Genomic DNA, 16,241 nt, shown 5'->3' with positions numbered 1-16,241 from the left:
GCGATAGATAGGCGACATTGCAAATACATTGTTTCATTTTGACGATACAAACGCTTCATCGCAAGGTAGTGTTGGTCTGTGCAACAACATTGGCCATATTCAGCGCCACAGTTCCATCCTCCTGCCTGTGGGTGAGTAACTGTCTCTTTAAGGAAATGCACTTGCAGCCATTTTCTGCTCTTTGTGTGGGGTGGATTATAACGGATAGGCGCTGAGAGAAGCGAGATCATCTGTCGGGGAAAAGGCCAGAAAAAACGTCAGTAAAACATTGGATTTTCGTCGCGGAGTTCGACATTGTCCGCCCAAATTTTCCTGGACGGACATGCAAGTTGCAGGTAAGTGCAAAATGTAACGGAATATGCTGCCAGCACACGGCAAATATGTGCGGGTAGCCTACGCTCGCTTCTCGACGGGAGGCTGCGATGGATGTAGAGAACCTGCGGTGTTTCCCCTCTCTTGCATGGTGCACCATCATTTTACCATTGGAAGCAATTAACGTCTGTTTATTTTTTATTTTTTACATTGAAAACAAACGCATCGGATTCGATCATTCATTTTTGCGACCGTTTGCCTATTCACTTATTCCGTGATGTGAATGAACCCCCCCGTTGTTTCGGGCAGTGTATTGATAGCGTCATACTACGAGAGATGGGTGGGGTGGCAGTGGCTATAGGAAAAAAATGCGTTTTCTTAATTTTTACATGAAGAGACTACGGGTGATATGAATATCACACAATACATTTGATTGTCTTAATAAAACATACAACATTTATCCAATTGTTATTTTATAGTTAAAATGTAACATTTAATGTTCTGATAGATATATTGGCTACAGCTAGTGGAGGTTAGCTCTTTAACGTGTGCTCTACCCGTAGACTAAATTCCTTATAGTTTAGATTTTTCTATCATACACTGAACAAAAATATAAACGCAATATGTAAAGTGCCGGTCCCATGAGCTGAAATAAAATATCCCAGAAATGTACCATATGCACAAAAAGCTTATTTCTCTCAAATTTTGTGCACACATTTTTTACATCTCTGTTAGTGATCATTTTAGCCTTTGTCAATATAATCTATCCACCTGACAGGTGTGGTACATCAAGAAGCTGATTAAACAGCATGATCATTACACAGGTGCACCTTGTGCTAGGGACAAATAAAGGCCACTCTAAAATGTGTTGTTTTGTCACACAACACAATGCCACAGATGTCTCAAGTTTTGAGGGAGCATGCAATTGGCTTGCTGACTGCAGGGATGTCCACCGGAGCTGTTGCCAGAGAACGTAATGTTAATTTGTCCATCATAAGCCAACTCCAACATCGGTTTAAGGGGGGGGGGGGGGGGGGTAATAAAGCCCTTTTGTGGGGAAAACCTCATTCTGATTGGCTCGGTCTGGCTCCCAAGTGGGTGGGCCTATATACCCTCCCAGGCCCACCCATGGCTATGCCCCTGCCCAATCATGTGAAATCCATAGATTAGGGCATAATACATTTATTTCTATTGACTGATTTCCTTATATGAACTGTAACTCAGCATAGTATTTGACATTGTTGCACGTTGCGTTTTATATTTTTGTTAAGTATATTTTCTAATAGGACTTTAAGTGGGCTATCAGCAATTTGTTACATTGTTTTCGTTAAGCATCACTTCATTGACAAAAGGCAGGTTTCCAAATATCAACGTAGACAAATGTTCATTGTAAGATGTGTCCTTCCAATCCAGACCCATGATGCTGGTCTAGCCTGATGCACGGATGGCAGGTACACAGTCTTCCATTATGTAGCCTATCGATTCTCTAACCTCAAGTTAATGTTTTTTCCCCCACCTCTCAAATAATTAATAACCATTTTACTTTGTTTGACTGTAATACTTGAAAGATTTGTTTATTTGGATCCCCATTAACTTTTGCAGAAGCAGCAGATACTTTTTCTGGGGTCCACAAAAAAAAACACAAAACATGACAAGCAACAAAACACTGATAGACAAGGACAGTCACACACATTTGAAATGCAATGACTAACAAGACAACTGTTTGAGCTGAATGTTATTTGATTATGTAGACAATCTATAATTGTTTGACAATATTACCAGACATTAATCAAGATGGGACAAAACAGAGCCTGGACAACTAGTACAGTTGATTGATTGTGTCAAAAATGCAGAACATCTTTTTATGTAACATACATACCTCTCTCCATCTTCACAACAACTTTGTCATTATGACTTGACCATGGTAAATGACCATCCAATGTTATACCTAGAAGTTTAGCTTCCTCAACTTTATCAATGGTCACACCCTTTATGTACAACTCCAGTTTAGGTCTTAGAGAATGTTTTGAACCAAATACAATGCATTTAGTTTTAGATGTATTTAATACCAGTTTATTATTATTCACCCATTCGAATATTGAATGTAACTCCTTATTTAGAATTTCAGTGAGCTCACTGGCTTTTGGTGCTGGCATGTAGAATATGGATTGATCCACGTACATAGCCATTCTACCTTTGTGTAAGACCAGTAGCAAATCAAATAGCGATGAGTAACGGCCCAAGGCAACTGCCCTGAGGGACACCGCACTGTACATATGTGACCCATTTCAGGAAACTAGGCGTATGTCGTGGGTCACTACTTCACAGGAGAACCGTTTGAACATAAAACGCATTTTGATTAAAAAAAGTTTTTGGCAGAAATGCCTTCTCGAACATGTGAACTTTCATGTGCCTTAATAACAAACTTGTATGCCATCTGTAAATACAAATACAATTGTTAAATTACGAGCCTAGTTGGTTTAGCCACAGAAAAAGTTGGGCAACCTTCCCGCTAGCCATGATTTGCTAAGATTATGGGTGGGCTGGACATAATCCTGTCTAACGCGGCTCTTTTTTTAAAGATTTTTTTTACATGTATCGCGTAGTAAAACTGCCTAAGTGTTTCTCTCCACTTTCTGGAGGACCGAGTTTTGAAGTCAGTGCAATTCGAGTATGATAGCTAAGGAGATGGAGAAAACACCTGTCTCCGGATTACATCTTCAAACTAAAGGCAACCAGGGCATCCGACAGGAGACACATCCATCCATGAATGATAGTCTAGCTAGCTACATTTTCAAATAATACATGTTTCTAATTTTGACAGAAAGTGGTTTCATTTCAAGTTAAAGTGTACTGTTAGCTAGCTAACATTAGCTTTCTGTCTCGCTAGCTAACGCTACGTGTATGATCTTTCGTATCTCAGAGCCATTTGCTTGGCTAGCTATAGACTGTTAGCTAGCTAACATTGAATCCGGTTGGTTAGCTACCTGCAGATTCATGCAAGGTAGTAACGTCATGAGTTGGGATTATGGTTCATTGTTAACCATTTTGTATACGTTTGTAAATTCAGTCTGGTCATCTACTCTGATTTCACTCTCCTCTGAGTGTGCCAGAGCGCAGAATAACTGATGAATATGGCCGGTGTCAGTAAACGTCGGCAAAAAAGCGTAATTAAATTGTTGCCAGCAGCACAGTTACAGTCACCAACGCTCTGGATAACATCAAAATAGCCTTACCAGCTCTGCCAGGGGGAGTAAAATGGTCAGAGTGGGGTGTTCTCTCATTTGTTTGGAAGTAGCTAGTTAGCTTGGGTGCTTGACTGCTGTTGTTACTACAGAACACTCAGATCAACCCTTAAAGAGATGGGTGGGGCTAAAGCTTAAGCGGGTGTGAACGATGCTGAATGGGTGTAGACAAAGAAGGGCTCTCCAATAGTAGTACCAAAACATTTAATGGCCATTTTCTCAAAAGTGAGTTTACAAGTTAATCAACTTTCCTAGCAGAATTATTTTCCCATTGTTCCTTAACTGTAGTGTATGATATACCATTTTGTAGCTCCGAGTCTCTACTTTTATCCAATGTAAAAAACACTATTTAAAATTTTTGAGCAGGTCGGTCACATATCGAATGTTAGAGAAGCTTCCATTGAAGAACACTATCTGGGTTCTATTGGATAAATAACTCTCCAACCATGTGATAACAATTTATGATCAATAACATCAAAGACTGCACTGAAATCTGACAATACAGCTCCAACTGTTATCTTATTATCTATATCTTTTAACCAATCATCTGTCATCTGAGTCATTACAGTACAAGTTGAGTGCCCTTCTCTATATTATATGCATGCTGAAAGTCTGTAGTTTATTTGTACTCTGAAAAATAGCATTTTATTTGGTCAAACACGATCCTCTCCATCAGTTTACTAAGAACAAGCAGCAAACCGATTGGGTGGCTGTTAGAGCAAGCAAAGTGTGCTTTACTATTTTTAGGCAGTGGAATTACTTTAGCTTCCTTCCACGCCTGTGGGGGGACACACTTATTTTGTATTACTTTAGGCCCAACCTTTGGCACTTTGTGTTTCCTTGTTATTGCCAAAATGCTGTCATCTTTGCATTTTAGATTGTAAATAGTGTTCACACTCAGTTGTTCATTATGCTCTGGTAATGTAAACATTCAGTTATATTGTCATTTTCTGTCCTTCATTAAAAAAATCCTTATTGCTGGGAGCCAAATTCTTCACCCACAGTCTATAGTAATCCTCAAATACTTGAAGTACTTGATAGTTAAATGCTTTGTCCGGCACACTGAGAAGATCCTACATTAGTCCTAATTTCTCTTAAGTGTTTGGCTAGAAATTAGACTAATGTAGGATCTTCTCAGTGTGCCGGACAAAGCATTTAACTATCAAGTACTTAAATTATTTGAGGATTACTAGAGTAGACTGTGGGTGAAGAATTTGGCTCCCAGCAGTAAGGGGCGGGGGGTAGTTGGTTCGAATCCCTAAGCCGGCAATGTGGGAAAATCAACCGTTCTGCTCCAGTTCACCCCCAATAACAACTGTTCCCTGGGTGCCGACGATGTGGACGTCGATTTAAGGCAGCCCCCCGCACCTCGCTGATTCAGAGGGGTTGGGTTAAATGCACAAGACACATTTCAGTTGAACGCATTCAGTTGGTCAACTGACAAGGTATCCCCTTTCCCCTTATGGTCACTACAGCCAATGGAAACTGATATTGCTTTGGATTAAAGCAATGCGGCGTTAGTGAAGATATGATCAATGCAAGTAGATGTGACAGATCCAACACTATTGGTAAAAAATATAACTCTCTGTTATCACACACATTATCAAGCATTGCACACTTATTATCTAAATACTGACTGTTTGCACTTAGCAGCACACTTAGCAGCGCTGTTAGCACTTAGCAGCGCTGTTAGCACTTAGCAGCGCTGTTAGCACTTAGCAGCGCTGTTAGCACTTGTCGGCCTATAGCAGCACCCCAAAGAGGAGGTTTAGAGGAGTCAGGTGAACTTGCAACCACAACACTTCAACACAATTTTTTTTACGTTACAGACTAATTCTAAAATGGATAAATAAATAAAAAACCTTAGCAATCTACACACAAGACCCCATAATGACAAAGCGAAAAGAGGAGATTTTAGAAATTTTAGCAAATTTATATATATATAAAAAAAACAGATACATTATTTACATAAGTGTTCAGACCCTTTGCTATAAGACTCGAAATTGAGCTCAGGTGCATCTTGTTTCCATTGATCATCCTTGAGATGTTTCAACAACTTGATTGGAGTCCACCTGTGGTAAATTCAATTGATTGGAAATTATTTGGAAAGGCACACACCTGTCTATGTAAGGTCCCACAGTTGACAGTGCATGTCAGAACAAAAACCAAGCCATGAGGTTGAAGGAATTGTCCGTAGAGCTCCGAGACAGGATTGTGTCGAGGTACAGATCTGGGGAAGGGAACCAAAAAATTTCTGCAGCATTGAAGGTCCCCAAGAACACAGTGGCCACCATCATTCTTAAGTGGAAGAAATTTGGAACCACCAAGACTCTTCCTTGAGCTGGCCGCCTGGCCAAACTGAGCAATTGGGGGAGAAGGATCTCTCTGTACTTTTCTCCGTTCATCTTTCCCTCAATCATGACTAGTCTCTCAGTCCCTGCCGCTGAAAAACATCACCTCAGCATGATGCTGCTACCACCATGCTTCGCCATAGGGATGGTGCCATGTTTCCTCCAGACGTGACGCTTGGCATTCAGGCCAAAGAGTTCAATCTTGGTTTTATCAGACCAGAGAATCTTGTTTCTCATGGTCTGAGAGTCCTTTAGGTGCTTTTTGATAAACTCCAAGCGGGCTGTCATCTGCCTTTTACTGAGGAGTGGCTTCCGTATGGCAACTCTACCATATAGGCCTGAATGGTAGAGTGCTGCAGAGATGGTTGTCCTTCTGGAAGGTTCTCCCATCTCTGCAGAGGAACTCTGGAGCTCTGTCAGAGTGACCATCACCTCCCTGACCAAGGCCTTCTACCCTGATTGCTCAGTTTGGCTCGGCGGCCAGCTCTAGGAAGAGTCTTGGTGTTTCCAAATTTCTTCCATTTAAGTATGATGGAGTCCACTGTGCTCTTGGGGACCTTCAATGCCGCAGACATTTTTTGGTACCCATCCCCCGATCTGTCCCTTGACAGAATCCTGTCTCTGAGCTCTACGGACAATTCATTTCAAATTTTCAAATCAAATTTATTTTTATATAGCCCTTCGTACATCAGCTGATATTCTCAAAGTGCTGTACAGAAACCCAGCCTAAAACCCCAAACAGCAAGCAAAGCATGTGAAAGAAGCACGGTGGCTAGGAAAAACTCCCTAGGAAAAACTCCCTAGAAAGGCCAAAAACCTAGGAAGAAACCTAGAGAGGAACCAGGCTATGAGGGGTGGCCAGTCCTCTTCTGGCTGTGCAGGGTGGATATTATAACAGAACATGGTCAAGATGTTAAAATGTTAAAATGGTCATAAATGACCAGCATGGTCAAATAATAATAATCATAGTAGTTGTCGAGGGTGCAACAAGCACGTCCGGTGAACAGGTCAGGGTTCCATAGCCGCAGGCAGAACAGTTGAAACTGGAGCAGCAGCACGGCCAGGTGGACTGGGGACAGCAAGGAGTCATCATACCAGGTAGTCCTGAGGCATGGTCCTAGGGCTCAGGTCCTCCGAGAGAAAGACAGAAAGAGAGAAAGAGAGAATTAGAGAGAGCATATTTAAATACACACAGGACACTGGATAAGACAAGAGAAATACTCCAGATGTAACAGACTGACCCTAGCCCCCCGACACATAAACTACTGCAGCATAAATACTGGAGGCTGAGACAGGAGGGATCAGAAGACACTGTGGCCCCATCCGATGATACCCCCGGACAGGGCCAAACAGGCAGGATATAACCCCACCCACTTTGCCAAAGCACAGCCCCCACACCACTAGAGGGATGTCTCCAACCACCAACTTACCGTCCTAAGACAAGGCCGAGTATAGCCCACAACGATCTCCGCCATGGCACAACCCAAGGGGGGGCACCAACCCAGACAGGAAGACCACGTCAGTGACTCAACCCACTCAAGTGACGCACCCCTCCCATGGACGGCATGGAAGAACACCAGTAGGCCAGTGACTCAGCCCCTGTAAAAGGGTTAGAGGCAGAGAATCCCAGTGGAAAGAGGGGAACCGGCAAGGCAGAGACAGCAAGGGCGGTTCGTTGCTCCAGCCTTTCCGTTCACCTTCACACTCCTGGGCCAGACTATACTTAATCATAGGACCTACTGAAGAGATAAGTCTTCAGTAAAGACTTAAAGGTTGAGACTGAGTCTGCGTCTCTCACATTGGTAGGCAGACCATTCCATAAAAATGGAGCTCTATAGGAGAAAGCCCTACCTCCAGCCGTTTGCTTAGAAATTCTAGGGACAATTAGGAGGCCTGCGTCTTGTGACCGTAGCGTACGTGTAGGTATGTACGGCAGGACCAAATCGGAAAGATAGGTAGGAGCAAGCCCATGTAATGCTTTGTAGGTTAGCAGTAAAACCTTGAAATCAGCCCTTGCCTTAACAGGAAGCCAGTGTAGGGAGGCTAGCACTGGAGTAATATGATCAAATTTTTTGGTTCTAGTCAGGATTCTAGCAGCCGTATTTAGCACTAACTGAAGTTTATTTAGTGCTTTATCCGGGTAGCCGGAAAGTAGAGCCTTGCAGTAGTCCAGCCTAGAAGTAACAAAAGCATGGATTAATTTTTCTGCGTCATTTTTGGACAGAAAATGTCTGATTTTTGCAATGTTACGTAGATGGAAAAAAAGCTGTCCTTGAAACAGTCTTGATATGTTCTTCAAAAGAGAGATCAGGGTCCAGAGTAACGCCGAGGTCCTTCACAGTTTTATTTGAGACGACTGTACAACCATCCAGATTAATTGTCAGATTCAACAGAAGATCTCTTTGTTTCTTGGGACCTAGAACAAGCATCTCTGTTTTGTCCGAGTTTAAAAGTAGAAAGTTTGCAGCCATCCACTTCTTTATGTCTGAAACACAGGCTTCTAGCGAGGGCAATTTTGGGGCTTCACCATGTTTCATTGAAATGTACAGCTGTGTGTCGTCCGCATAGCAGTGAAATTTAACATTATGTTTTCGAATGACATCCCCAAGAGGTAAAATATATAGTGAAAACAATAGTGGTCCTAAAACGGAACCTTGAGGAACACCGAAATTTACAATTGATTTGTCAGAGGACAAACCATTCACAGAGACAAACTGATATCTTTCCGACAGATAAGATCTAAACCAGGCCAGAACTTGTCCATGTAGACCAATTTGGGTTTCCAATCTCTCCAAAAGAATGTGGTGATCGATGGTATCAAAAGCGGCACTAAGATCTAGGAGCACGAGGACAGATGCAGAGCCTCGGTCTGACGTCATTAAAAGGTCATTTACCACCTTCACAAGTGCAGTCTCAGTGCTATGATGGGGTCTAAAACCAGACTGAAGCGTTTCGTATACATTGTTTGTCTTCAGGAAGGCAGTGAGTTGCTGTGCAACAGCTTTTTCTAAAACTTTTGAGAGGAATGGAAGATTCAATATAGGCCGATAATTTTTTATAATTTCTGGATCAAGATTTGACATCATGGCTTGGTTTTTTTGCTCTGACATGCACTGTCAACTGTGGGACCTTTATATAGACAGGTGTGTGCCTTTCTAAATCATGTCCAATCAATTGAATTTACCACAGTTGGACTCCAACCAAGTTGTAGAAACATCTCAAGGATGATTGATGGAAACAGGATGCACCTGAGCTCAATTTCTAGGCTCATAGCAAAGAGTCTGAATACTTATGTAAATAAGGTATTTCTGTTCTTTATTTTTAATACATTTGCAAACATTTCTAAAAACCTGTGGTTTCGTTTTCTCATTATGAGGTATTGTGTGTAGATTGATAAGGACATTTTTCATTTAATCCATTTTAGAATAAGGCTGTAACGTAACAAAATGTGGAAAAAGGGAAGGGGTCTGAATACTTTCTGAATGCGTTGTATATTAATATGGGCTAGCCCTTTCCTTGGTAACTTATTGGAGATGGACAGAGTGTGTGTGTGTGTGTGTGTGTGTGTGAAGTTGGGCTGAAGCTACTGAAAGATGAAGGAATGTGCGTATTTCATCAACCAATCTGTTAACCAATTGTGTGGGTAGCCATTACACTTGCCGCGGGCTGACATCATCACTGTTTTTAATATAGATGCTATCTGACCCCCTGTTTCCAGTCCTATTGGTTTATGCCCTCTCAGTTCTTGAACAATGAAGTGATAAACTGAGCACCGATTCATTGGTGATTGCATGGCCAGTTATCAATAACCACCACCTTCAATCCCAACCATAGATAGTAGTCTACACACTACACTACCACTACACTACCTAGAGTTTATTGAAGCCTGAGGAAAGGGGCCTCTCTTTTCTCTGAATCTGTCACTAGGTTGGGTCATGTGACCTCCCAAATGTATTTTGCTCAGGAATATTCATGAGGTGTGTATTGTTGTTAGTTGGTTGGAATGGAGATTTGTGACATCATGAGGGAGTTACTGTTGTAGTGGGGGGATAGTTGTGTGCCCCCACCCCCACACACACTGTCCAAACCTTCATCTCTCCCTGAATATGAATTCCTCTGTCTGTGTTCCACTATGTCACTCACAAACTCTGTGTGTGTGCCTCGTGCGCTCAGTGAGGCGAGGATGGTAGCAAATTTTGAGGATGCCCCGAGGGAAACCCATTGAGTTGTGTGACCCGGACGTGACACACTTTCTCTCTCTCCTTTCTTTCTTGCTATCACACTTACTTTTTGCTTCTCAAATGTGCTTTATTTGCATGATATCTAAACTTGACTCTCAAAAGCAGTCATAAATGCATATCACAAAGGAATTAATGTCCACATCTCTCTACTCTCACTGCTCTCCTCAGACCAGGGGTGTCAAACTCATTCCATGAATGGCTTAGTGTCTGCAGGTTTTTCCTTATTCCTTTCAACTAAGACCTAGACAACCAGGTGAGGGGAGTTCTTTACTATTTAGTGACCTTATTTCATCAATCAATGTCAACTGAGGAGCGAAAACTCGCAGACACTCCACCCTCTGTGGAATGAGTTTGACACGTGCCTTAAACTAGCTTCTCATCCTGTATAGGGCTGGAGATGATAAGGAATGGCTTGGATATATATATCTCTATCTCACTCCTCCTCCTACACTCAGCCCCCTCCTCCCTCCATCTACAGTCACTCCTCCTCCTACACTCAGCCCCCTCCTCCCCCATCCTCCATCTAGTCACTCTTCCTCCGTCTACAGTCACTCCTCCTCCTACACTCAGTCCCCCTCCTCCTCCTCTGTCTACAGTCACTCCTCCTCCTACACTCAGCCCCTCTCCTCCCCCTCCTCCTCCGTCTACAGTCACTCCACCTCCTACACTCAGTCCCCCTCCTCCCCCCATTCTCCATCTACAGTCACTCAAATCAAATCAAATGTATTTATATAGCCCTTCTTACATCAGCTGATATCTCAAAGTGTTGTACAGAAACCCAGCCTAAAACCCCAAACAGCAAGCAATGCAGGTGTAGAAGCACAGTGGCTAGGAAAAACTCCATAGAAAGGCCAAAACCTAGGAAGAAACCTAGAGAGGAACCAGGCTATGAGGGCTGGCCAGTCCTCTTCTGGCTGTGCCGGGTGGAGATTATAACAGCACATGGCCTAGATGTTCAAATGTTCATAAATGAACAGCATGGTCAAATAATAATAATCATAGTAGTTGTCGAGGGTGCAACAAGTTAGTAACACAAGAGTAAGTGTCAGTTGGCTTTTTCATAGCCGATCTTTGAGTGTATCTCTACCGCTCCTGCTGTCTCTAGAGAGTTGAAAACAGCAGGTCTGGGACAGGTAGCACGTCTGGTGAATAGGTCAGGGTTCCAGCAGGTCTGGGACAGCAGGTCTGGGACAGATAGCACGTCCGGTGAACAGGTCAGGGTTCAATAGCTGCAGGCAGAACAGTTGGAACTGGAGCAGCAGCACGGCCAGGTGAACTGGGGACAGCAAGGAGTATCAAGCCAGGTAGTCCTGAGGCATGGTCCTAGGGCTCAGGTCCTCCGAGAGAGAGAAAGAGAGAATTAGAGAGAGCATATTTAAATTCACACAGGACACCGGAAAAGACAAGAGAAATACTCCAGATGTGACAGACTGACCCTAGCCCCCCGACACATAAACTACTGCAGCATAAATACTGGAGGCTGAGACAGGAGGGGTCAGGAGACACTGTGGCCCCATCCGATGAAACCCCCGGACAGGGCCAAACAGGTAGGATATAACCCCACCCACTTTGCCAAAGCACAGCCTCCACACCACTCCTCCTCTGTCTACAGTCACTCCTCCTACACTCAGCCCCCCACCTCATCCTCCATCTACAGTCACTCCTCCTCCGTATACAGTCACTCCTCCTCCTACACTCAGTCCCCCTCCTCCTCCGTCTACAGTCACTCCTCCTACACTCAGTCCCCCTCCTCCTCCGTCTACAGTCACTCCTCCTACACTCAGCCCCTCTCCTTCCCCTCCTCTGTCTACAGTCACTCTCCTACACTCAGTCCCCCTCCTCCTCCATCTACAGTCACTCCTCCTCCTACACTCAGTCACCCTCCTTCCCCTCCTACTCTTATTTTTTCCCCCACTCCCACTACATGACACAGATTGCCAATCTGTGCGTATTTGAGATTTCCACATTATCTATCAATTAGGACTGACCTGAATTATTCGACTTGTCGTTAGGCTGTTGGTCAACCGAGATTTTTGTTGTTGTTGAGCAGTAGCATATTATATACAGTACCAGTCAAAAGTTTGGACACACCTACTCATTGAAGGGTTTTTCTTTTCTTTTTACTATTTTCTACATTGTAGAATAATAGTTAAGATCATCAAAACCATTAAATAACAACATATGGAATCATATAGTAACCATAAAATTGTTAAACAAATCAAAATATATTTTATTTGAGATTCTTCAAAGTAGCCACCCTTTGCCTTGATGACAGCTTTGCACACTCTTGGCATTCTCTAAACCAGCTTTTTGAGGTAGTCACCTGGAATGCATTTCATATAACAGGTGTGCCTTGTTAAAAGTTAATTTGTGTAATTTCTTTCCGTCTTAATACGTTTGAGCCAATCAGTTGTGTTGTGACAAGGTAGGTGTGGTTTACAGAAGATAGCCCTATAGTACTGTGCCGCCTTGTTCATAGATTTATCTAAAGCTTTTGACACTGTAGACCATGCGATACTTTTGGGTAAGCTGTCGTCAATAGGACTGGGATTGGATGTTTGTCGTTGCTTTCATGACTATCTAAAGGATAGAAGTCAGGCTGTTAGAGTCGACGGCATCCAGTCAGAGCCATTGGAGTTGGTTAAAGGGGTCCCACAAGGTTCTATACTTGGTCCATTACTGTTCACTCTCTACATAAACAATATCGGTGATGAGATAAGAAAGTGTCAAATTCATTTATATGCTGATGACACTGTCATGTACTCTATCGCTTCAACGGCTGACCAAGCATTATCACTATTGGAGACAGATTTTAAAATATTACAAGGGTCTTTTATACAGCTGAAACTTGTTTTAAATGCAAAGAAAACACATTTTATGATTTTTTTAATAGGTTCAAAAAGTTGGTTGAAAATACACTTGCACTTACGAGCTTAGATGGTTCTCGAATTAATCAGGTCTCTGCATATAAATACTTAGGGATATGGTTGGATGATAAACTGTCTTTTAAAATGCATGTTGACGAACTTTGTAAACGGCAAAAAATCAAGCTAGGCTTCCTCTATAGAAACAGGACATGCTTGTCCTCTACAAATAGAAGACAAATTGTGCAAGCTACTTTTATGTCTGTTATAGATTATGGGGATATTATTTACATGCATTCTACGGCATCAACACTTAAATCGCTGGATGCTACTTATCATTGCGCACTTACGTTTATTACGGGTGCTAGCTACAGAACTCACCACTGTGTTTTATATCAAAATGTGGGTTGGACTTCACTGTCCGTGAGACGAGAACAACATGCTCTCGTGTTTGTCTATAAATCACTTCTGAATAATCAACCTTCTTATTTATCATCACTCACCAATATTAGAATTAGAATTCCTAAAACCAGGTCTCAAGCATGGATTACACTTGAGGCCCATGCAATTTCCACAGAGTTGGGTATGGCTGCCTTTTCCTGTTACGCTCCTTGCCTATGGAATAGCCTGCAGACTAAACTTAAACTTGAGACTCTTGTCCCCCGTGCTCATTTTAAATATTTATTGGAGCATTTTTATTTTTGTATTGCTTGTAACTGTTTCGGGTAATGCAAGTTCTTGTGCTGTTAGTAGAATAACCTATGTGTAAATGAAATCTGTTGCTGTATTTTTTTGTGTTATCTGTGATGGTTTTGTTTGTCTTGTTTTAGTGTTTTAATCATTGTACCTAAAGTGTATGTGTAAACATGTATATGCAGGACCCAGCTGTAAAACAGACCTTGGTCTCAGTCTGTGTTCCTTGTTGAAATAAAGGTGTAATAATTTGGTAAAAGACCAAGTCCATATTTTATGGCAAGACCAGCTCAAATAGGCAAAGAGAAACATCAGTCCATCATTACTTTAAGACATGAAGGTCAGTGAATCCGGATAATTTCAGGAACTTTGAAAGTTTCTTCAAGTGCAGTCCCAAAAACCATCAAGCACTATGAAGAAACTGTCTCTCATGAGGACCACCACAGGAAAGGAAGACCCAGAGTTACCTCTGCTGCAGAGGATAAGGTCATTAGAGTTACCAGCCTCAGAAATTGCAGCCCAAATAAATGCTTCACAGAGTTCAAGTAACACACATCTCAACATCAACTGTTCAGAAGAGAATTGCTGCAAAGAAACCAATACTAAAGGACACCGATAAGAAGAAGAAGAGAGCAATGGACATTAGACAGGTGGAAATCTGTCTTTTTGTCTGATGAGTACAAATTTGATGTTTTTGGTTCCAACTACCATGTCTTTGTGAGATGCAGAGTAGGTGAACGGATTATCTCCGCATGTGTGGTTCCCACCATGAAGCATGGAGGAGGAGGTGTGGAGGTGCTTTGCTGGTGACACTGTCGATGGTTTATGTAGAATTCAAGGCACACTTAACCAGCATGGTTTGCGCTTAGTGGGACATTCATTTGTTTTTCAACAGGACAATGACCCAACACACCTCCAGGCTGTGTAAGGGCTATTTGACCAAGAAGGAGAGTGATGGAGTGCTGCATCAGATTACCTGACCTCCACAATTACCAGACCTCAACCCAATTGAGATGGTTTGGGAGGAGTTGAGTCAAGGAAAGTCAAGGAAAAGCTGAGTCAAGGAAAAGCAGCCAACAAGTGCTCAGCATATGTGGGAACTCCTCCATGACTGTTGGAAAAGCATTCCAGGTGTAGCTGGTTGAGAATGCCAAGAGTGTGCAAATCTGTCAAGGCAAAGGGTAACTACTTTGAAGAATCTCAAATATAAAATATATTTTGATTTTAACACTTTTTTTTGGTTTCTACACAATTCCTTATGTTATTTAATAGTTTTGATGTCTTCACTATTATTCTACAATGTAGAAAATAGTAAAAATAAAGAAAAACCCTTGAATGAGAAGATGTGTCCAAACTTTTGACTTATATATATCTATAATATATAGTTTTTTTTAATGGCACACGAGACACCTGTCAGTGTCCATCTCAGTGAACTGATCCATAGCGGAGGCCGAGGACTGATCCGTAGCGGAGGCCGAGGACTGATCCGTAGCGGAGGCCGAGGACTGATCCGTAGCGGAGGCCGAGGACTGATCCGTAGCGGAGGCTGCGGGGATGGCTCAGTCCAAGAAGGGGTGTGGCTGCACAATGCACATCTCTTTCCAGAATGCGCTCTCAAGCTAATTTGTGCACATTAATTGTTTCATAACTTCATTGTTTGAATTGTTTGCGTTTGATTGTTAGTGTCTATCAATTCCCCATTACATATCACCAGTAGTATATTTACCTTTAATTCTTATAATTTCTAATCTACAATGTTTGTTTAGTTACGGTAATGTCTGTTAAAGCATTCAATACATTTTTATTCCAGTCTTTTACTGTTCTTATTGTCGGAGTGGACACATTTGCAGAGCGCCCAACCAATGTTTATCTTGTGTGTTTTGTCAATTTAGTCATTGTCTTTTCGTTTGAGCGCTCCTGTCAATGTTGAGTAAGTATGCACACCTGATTACGCATAGTTGTCGCAGTGACATCATGAACAGTCTATCAAGCTTGTCATTGTTGTTATGAAAAAGTATAAATACAGAAAATGACTGCATGACATCAGTAGCCTGGTGGTCCGAAAGACCATAACTGGTGTATTTTAACACCAATAAACCCATCCGTTTGAAAATGAATTTAGTATATGTCAATCTAGCAAACCAGGCAACTAAAGCAACAATGTTTTGGTTAGTTTCTAGTTAGCTAGCTAGCTAACAAACGTTATGTTAGCTGACTAGTCAGTTCAAGTAATGATCATATATAGCTGACAACGTCTTAACTTGAGCTAATTTGTATTTATTATTACAGGAAAATAAACTCACCACAAGATCATAATTTTTAAGTTAATAGCAAGCTAATTACAGAAAATGCCTTACGGTTGTGAGTGTGACGAAATAAAAGCAGGGCATTCTACCAGAACAATTTGGGCATTGTCTCGTTGGCCTAATGTATCCTAATTTGACTTTGGTGCAGGTCATGTTGTTCTTCACATTACTGTCTCTAGTAAACACACACTATATCAAATAAAATCAACGTTTATTTGTCACATGCACA

The 16,241-nt window shown here is 42.0% G+C and overlaps 1 protein-coding gene across 1 annotated transcript in view; it reads left to right on the top strand.

Moving 5' to 3' along the window:
* The first annotated feature begins 155 nt into the window (after positions 1–155).
* LOC100196502 (cytoplasmic FMR1-interacting protein 2) overlaps positions 156–16,241 on the top strand; it is a 53,740-nt gene continuing 37,654 nt past the window's right edge. The window contains exon 1 of the mRNA XM_082975082.1: positions 156–335. The gene's annotated coding sequence lies outside the window, so the exon portion shown is untranslated. The remainder of the gene's footprint in view (positions 336–16,241) is intronic.

Source organism: Salmo salar, chromosome 05 (genome assembly GCF_965601325.2).
Source record: "Salmo salar chromosome 05, fSalSal1, whole genome shotgun sequence".
Classification (NCBI taxonomy): Eukaryota; Metazoa; Chordata; class Actinopteri; order Salmoniformes; family Salmonidae; genus Salmo; species Salmo salar.
The sequence above is the reverse complement of the archived record's forward strand: the minus strand, read 5'-3'. Positions and strand labels throughout refer to the sequence as shown.